The sequence below is a fragment of the Triticum urartu genome, chromosome 5A (genome assembly GCF_056163025.1).
Source record: "Triticum urartu cultivar PI428250 chromosome 5A, HENAU_Tu73, whole genome shotgun sequence".
NCBI classification, from domain to species: Eukaryota; Viridiplantae; Streptophyta; class Magnoliopsida; order Poales; family Poaceae; genus Triticum; species Triticum urartu.
In genome coordinates, this window is record NC_141877.1 from 473,030,917 (window position 1) to 473,038,564 (window position 7,648).

Below are 7,648 nucleotides of genomic sequence, written 5' to 3' on the forward strand. Positions count from 1 at the left end.
TCTTCACCAACGAAGCATCCAAGAGCCTCGCGAGGCGGGCGATACAAGACCTCCTCTTGAGCGGCCTAGTCAAGCAGGCTCGCGAGGGGCGGAGATATCAAGGCGAGGAAAACCTCACGAGGCTCTTGTGACGTGAGCCATGACGATCGACACCAGGCGGGCGCCAGCGCGCGCAGCATCCTTGTTTCCTCTTTGGTGCAAAGGGGGCAAGCGCAGCCGCGCAGTACCGAGGCATCAGGCAAAGGCTGCCATTTTGGTGCAACAAGACCAAGACCATGGACTGCAAGATGGAGGTCATCGTGGAGCCCAAGACAGCATCACCACCAGAGCTTTGGGCAGGCGAAAACTACTTTTATCAGGATAGCTTGTACTAGCTGTCCCCCTTCAAATGAGCCCGCCATTGTTGTCTCCCTTCCCACGCAATATTTGGGAAGAGGACCAGGGCCTCTATAAATAGGACTAGCCACCACAGACAGAGGGGATGATCGGATCTTAGCTGGAGGAGACCCAGAAACACACCACAAGTTCGTACGCACAAGAACACCTCAACCTCAGGAGGTTGTTCTCCCCTTGTATTGTTCATCATTAGCCCAAGAGGCAATCCACCACCACCACATTGGAGTAGGGTATTACACCACAACGGTGGCCCGAACCAGTATAAACCCCGTGTCTTCCTGTGTTGTGAGTTCGACGAGTTCGTCCGCAAGATCTTAGCGAGCTTGAGCGTAGATCGGTAGGAGGGAAAGACTTCGCGCGCACCCCAGTGTTCGAACCTTAAGGGTTAGCCGGAGCCCGACATCTGACATCGCTTAATCCGTAGCCCATGTTTCGAGTTGCAAATAATAGCAATAGAACCAGTATCAAATACCCAGGCGCTACTGCGAGCATTAGTAAGGTACACATCAATAACATGTATATCAAATATACCTTCACTTTGCCATCCTTCTTCTCTGCCAAATACTTGGAGCAGTTCCGCTTCCAGTGACCAGTTCCTTTCCAGTAGAAGCACTGAGTTGGAGGCTTAGGTCCAGACATGGGTTTCTTCACTTGAGCAGCAATTGGCTTGCTGTTCTTCTTGAAGTTCCCCTTCTTCCCTTTACCCTTATTCTTGAAACTAGTGGTCTTGTTGACCATCAACACTTGATGCTCCTTCTTGATTTATACCTCCGCAGCCTTTAGCATTGCGAAGATCTCGGGAATAGTCTTATCCATCCCTTGCATATTATAGTTCATCATGAAGCTCTTGTAGCTTGGTGGCAGTGATTGAAGAACTCTGTCAATGACACTATCATGAGGAAGATTAACTCCCAGCTGAGTAAAGTGGTTGTGGTACCCAGACATTTTGAGTATATGTTCACCGACAGAACTATTCTCCTTCATTTTGCAGCTGTAGAACTTATTGGAGACTTTATATCTCTCAATCCGGGCATTTGCTTGAAATATTAACTTCAACTCCTGGAACATCTTATATGCTCCATGATGTTCAAAACGTCGTTGAATTCCCGGTTCTAAGCCATATAGCATGGCACACTAAACTATCGAGTAGTCATCAGCTTTGTTGTGCCGGTTGTTCACAATATCTGGTGTTGCTCCTGCAGCGGGTTTCTCACCTAGCGGTGCTTCCAGGACGCAATTCTTCTGTGCAGCAATGAGGATAATCCTCAAGTTACGGACCCAGTTCGTGAAGTTGCTACCATCATATTTCAACTTAGCTTTCTCTAGGAATGCATTAAAATTCAACGGGACAACATCACGGGCCATCTATCTACAACAACATAGATATGCAAAATACTATCAGGTACTAAGTTCATGATAAATTAAAGTTCAATTAATCAAATTACTTGAGAACTCCCACTTAGATAGACATTCCTCTAATCATCTAAGTGATTACATGATCCATATCAACTAAACCATGTCTGATCATCACGTGAGATGGAGTAGTTTTCAATTGTGAACATCACTATGTTGATCATATCTTCTATATGATTCACACTCGACCTTTCGGTCTCATTGTTCCGAGGCCATATCTGCATATGCTAGGCTCATCAAGTTTAACCCGAGTATTCTGCTTGTGCAAAACTGGCTTGCACCCGTTGTATGTGAACGTAGAGCTTATCACACCCGATCATCACGTGTTGTCTCGGCACGATGAACTGTAGCAACGGTGCATACTTAGGGATAACACTTATACCTTGAAATTTAGTGAGAGATCATCTTATTGTGCTACCGTCGAACTAAGCAAAATAAGATGCATAAAGGATAAACATCACATGCAATCAATATAAGTGATATGATATGGCCATCATCAACTTGTGCCTTTGATCTCCATCTCCGAAGCACCGTCATGATCACCATCATCACCATCTTGACACCTTGGTCTCCATCGAAGCATCATTGTCGTGTCGCCAACTATTGCTTCTACGACTATCGCTACCTCTTGGTGATAAAGTAAAGCAATTACATGGCGATTGCATTTCATACAATAAAGCGACAACCATATGGCTCCCGCCAGTTGCCGATAACTCTATTACAAAACATGATCATCTCATACAATAAGATTTAGCATCATGTCTTGACCATATCACATTGATACATCCATTTTGTATCATGCTTTTATATCAATATTTATTGCATTACGGGCTGTCATTGCACATTATGTCACAATACTTATGCCTATTCTCTCTTATTTGACAAGGTTTACATGAAGAGGGAGAATGTGGACGGACCGAATTCTGGGTTGGAGAAGGAGCAAATATTAGAGACCTATTCTGCACAACTCAAAAGTCCTGAAACTTCACGGGAGCACATTTCAGAATATAAAAAAATATTGGGTGAAAGAAGTACCAAAGGGGGGCCACCCACCATCCACGAGGGTGGGGGGCGCGCCCTACCCCCTGGGTGCGCCCCCTGCCTAGTGGGCCCTCTAGCAGCCCTCTAATGCCCATCTTCTTCTATATGAGGTCTTTCGTGGAGGAAAAAATCATAAGCTAGCTCACGGGACGAAACTCCACCGCCATGAGGTGGAACCTTTGCGGAAACAATCTAGGGCTCCGACGGAGCTATTCTGCTGAGGAAACTTTCCTTCGGGAGGGGGAAATCATCACCATCGTCATCACCATCGGTCCTCTCATCGGGAGGGGGTCAATCTCCATCAACATCTTCACAAGCACCATATCATCTCAAACCCTAGTTCATCTCTTGTATCCAATCTTTGTTCCAAAGCCTCAGATTAGTACCTGTGGGTTGCTAGTAGTGTTGATTACTCCTTGTAGATAATGCTAGTTGGTTTATTTGGTGGAAGATCATATGTTCAGATCCTTTATGCATATTAATACCCCTCTGATTATGAACATGAATATGATTTGTGAGTAGTTACGTTTATTCCTCAGGACATGGGAGAAGTCTTGCTATAAGTAGTCATGTGAATTTGGTATTTGTTTGATATTTTGATGAGATGTATGTTGTCTTTCCTCTAGTGGTGTCATGTGAATGTCGACTACATGACAATTTACCATTGTTTAGGCCCATGGGAAGGCATTGGGAAGTAATAAGTAGATGATGGGTTGCTAGAGTGACAAAAGCTTAAACCCTAGTTCATGCGTTGCTTCGTAAGGGGCTGATTTGGATCCATATGTTTCATGCTATGGTTAGGTTTACCTTAATACTTCTGTTGTAATTGCGGATGCTTGCAATAGGGGTTAATCATAAGTGGGATGCTGGTCCACCCACATATCAAATTATCAAAGTACAAAATGCAAATCATATGAACACAATGAAAACTAGCTTGACGATATTTCCCATGTGTCCTCGGGAGCGTTTTCCTTTATATAAGAGTTTGTCCAGGCTTGTCCTTTGCTACAAAAAGGATTGGGCAATTTTGCTTAACCTTATTTACTTTATTTACTTGTTACCCGTTACAAATTACCTTATCACAAAACTATGTGTTACCGATAATTTCAGTGCTTGGAGAGAATACCTTACTGAAAAATGCTTATCATTTCCTTCTGCTCCTCGTTGGGTTCGACACTCTTACTTATTGAAAGGACTACTGTAACATCCCAAATTTTCAATTTGGAATGTTATACATTAGATCATCATTGCATATCATATTTTATTTTGCCTTTGGTTTGATCCTAGAAATTTCTACGCAACTCAAGGACCCACGGAGAGAGTTGGGAAATTCTTTATTTTCATATTTGAGTTTTCTCAAATTTTGCGAATAGGATCATTTGATTTTTATTATTTTATCATCAATTATTTCTATTACAAAATATGAGAGAGGGAATAAAATGACTTTCCCAAAATAAAGAAATATTGAGGATTTAATAATAAAATCAAATAAGATTTTGTTTCGGAGTTTTTCATTATTTTATTTGAATTTAGGAAAAATGTGCGTTTTTCAAAATTGCATTTAGGCCCCAAATAAATGTTCACCCTGTGCGGCTTGATTTTAGAAGCCTGGAAAATTTGTTCCAGGATTTTTGGAGTCTGTTTAGTATTTCTTTTTATTTTTCTTCTGCGCATAATTATTAAAAAAACGAACCGACCTACGGGCCGTGTCCGACCGGGACTTCGGCCCGCTAGGCTTTATAAGCCGGGGGGGGACCCAGCCGAAGCCAGCCCGCCCGCGCCCACGAAACCCTAGCCGCCGCCTGCCGCCGCCGCCCCCCGCCTGCCGTCGCCGGAGCCGCCGCCTCGCCGAATCGCCACCGAGGTCGCCTCGAAATCCGCGCCGTCTTTTTTTATTTTTATTTTTGAAAAACCGTTCGGTTTTTCCGTCGGTTTTTCGTCGTTTTTTTTCTAGTTTCGGTTTTTTTAAATAGATCGGTTTTTCCGATTTATTTAAATAGCGAGCGTTCGTCCGTTCGTTTGTTCTAGCGAATGTTCGTCATTTTTCTTTTTCTCGGATTAAATCTGCGATTTTTCTGATCGTGATTTCTGATCCGATTTTTGTTTTAGTATAACTTTTCGCTCGTTTATCGGAATCAGGCGATTCAAGCGCCTGGAGTTTCGTCTCAAAACCCTCTATCCATTTAACCAACTTAAACAAGTTTTTTCTACTATAAAAAAATTGCCTTAGATCCGGATTAGTAGAACGAAGTTGTTCTCTTTCGCCGTTTGACTTTCGTTGCTTCGTTCGATTTGATTCTTTTTGCAAACCGGAGTTCTTAAGTTGAACCTTCTGGTTAGTTCTCTTATTTGAGTTTTACCTATGCATTATATGAGTACTTATTGTATGCTTGTTTGTTTTTTTACGATAGAATACCCGGAGTGCGCCGCCTGTTACTTCGAATCGCTAGGTTTCCCGGATCATCAGCAAGGTAAGTAACACTTTGATCATACCTCCGACTACCCAGTTTTATTGCATTAGATCAATCCTCACACATTGCATGATTAGGATCTAATTAAATTGTGGGTTTGGGGAGTAGTTGAGGTAGAACCTATTACCTGTTTATTATCAAACCTTTGGGAGTCACTTCTACGTTTGCTTACTGTGCCAAGCTATGCTAGTAGACGTGGATTGGGAGAGTGATATCCATGACAGATGTGAGTATTGTTAATTAATGGTTTATCTAAGGTGGCAACTTAAACACACATCTGGGTGGATTGAGGTACCTGGGTATTCCAGGATTGCCTGTTTCTTTTTGGACCGCCACCCAGGCTCAAAGGGATCATGAGATTATTCATACTAGAAACTTCCATGTGCAGCTGCAAGCCATTATGGGCTCTGGCATAGTTGATTAATTCGTGCGAACTCTTATAGGGTAGACTAGCAGATGTAGGGGAAAGAAGGTGTAACGGTCTATCCATCGTAAGGTGCTAGCGCTTCTGAAAGACTATGTCTCGGTCATCCGTCTTCTCAAACACCATGTAGTGCGAGAAACCAAACGGAGGCGATCGAGTCTTGTGGGGAAAAGTGCACAAACCTCTGCAGAGTGTAATAAACTAATCATGATTAGTCGTGTCCCCGGTTATGGACATCTTGAGTATCTAGTACTTGGATTATCATGTGAATCTCAACATGTTACCTAAATTAATTTTGTTGGGCTTTGTTAATGATGATGCTTAATTGGGATTGAGAATGCTGTCAACCATTCTCAATGTTTAACAACTACCATGATAGTTAAATAAATTTATTCCTTTGCAGTAGGGAAAAATTGGCTTTACGCAAAACTGTAACCATAGAGCTTTCCACCAGCCAAATATGCATATAGTATAGTTGTTTCATTCCATTATTCTCTATGTGTTACTTTGCCAGCATATTCCATGTGCTGACCCATTTCGGGCTGCAACGTTTATGTTGCAGACTTTTCAGACAACGATTAAGGAGTTTTTAGGCCGTGGTTCTATACTCAGTGATGCCGTTGGAATTGATGGACTCACTTATCTTCCAGGCCTTCCGCTGTTATCGTTATTAGATGGCCTTAAGTCATATTTATTGTAATAAGTTCTCTATTGAGACCCTCGTCGTAATAAGTGTGTCATTGCTACTCTGTTATAAATCCTCTGAGTACTGTGTGGTGTCAGGATTACTGATCCAGGGATGACACCGGAGCACAGAGATCAGACTGTTTGAGGTCTGGTCGCTACAACTACGATAGATCCCCTATACTTGTGGGTCATCAAGACTCTTTTCTGGCGCCGTTGCCGGGGAGTGAAGCGCCTTTGGTGAGTGGAATTTGTTAAGGAAAAATTTATATAGTGTGCTAAAATTTACTATCACTTGTTACTATGGAACATAATCCTTTGAGGGGGTTGTTCGGGGTATCTTCACCCTGACCAGTAGAGCAAAGAGTTGCTCCTCAACCTACTGAACCTACTGAAAATGTTTACTTTGAAATTCCTTCGGGTATGATAGAGAAACTGCTAGCTAATCCTTTCATAGGTCATGGAACATTACATGCCGATTTGCACCTAATCTATGTGGATGAAGTTTGTGGATTATTTAAGCTTGCAGGTATGCCCGAGGATGTTATAAAGAAGAAGGTTTTCCCTTTATCTTTGAAGGGAAAGGCATTGCAATGGTTTAGGCTATGTGATGATATGGGATCATGGAACTACAACCGATTGAAATTGGAATTTCATCAGAAGTTCTATCCTATGTATCTTGTTCATTGTGATCATAATTATATATATAATTTTTGGCCTCGTGAAGGAGAAAGCATCACTCAAGCTTGGGGGAGGCTTAAGTCAATGTTATATTCATGCCCCAATCATGAGCTCTCAAGAGAAATTATTATTCAAAAAATTTATGCTTGGCTTTCTCTCGATAATCGCTCCATGCTCGATACTTCTTGTACTGGTTCTTTTATGATGAAGACTATTGAATTCAAATGGCATTTATTGGAAAGAATTAAACGCAACTTTGAAGATTGGGATCTCGACGAAGGTAAGGAGTCAGGTATAATGCCTAAGTTTGATTGTGTTAAATCTTTTATGGATACCGATGCTTTCCGTGAATTTAGCACTAAATATGGACTTGACTCTGAGATAGTAGCTTCTTTCTGTGAATCCTTTGCTACTCATGTTGATCTCCCTAAGGAAAAGTGGTTTAAATATAATCCTCCCATCGAAGTAAAAGTAGTTGCACCTATTAAAGTTGAAGAAAATACCATCACTTATATTGATTCTGTTGTTCCTACTTTTT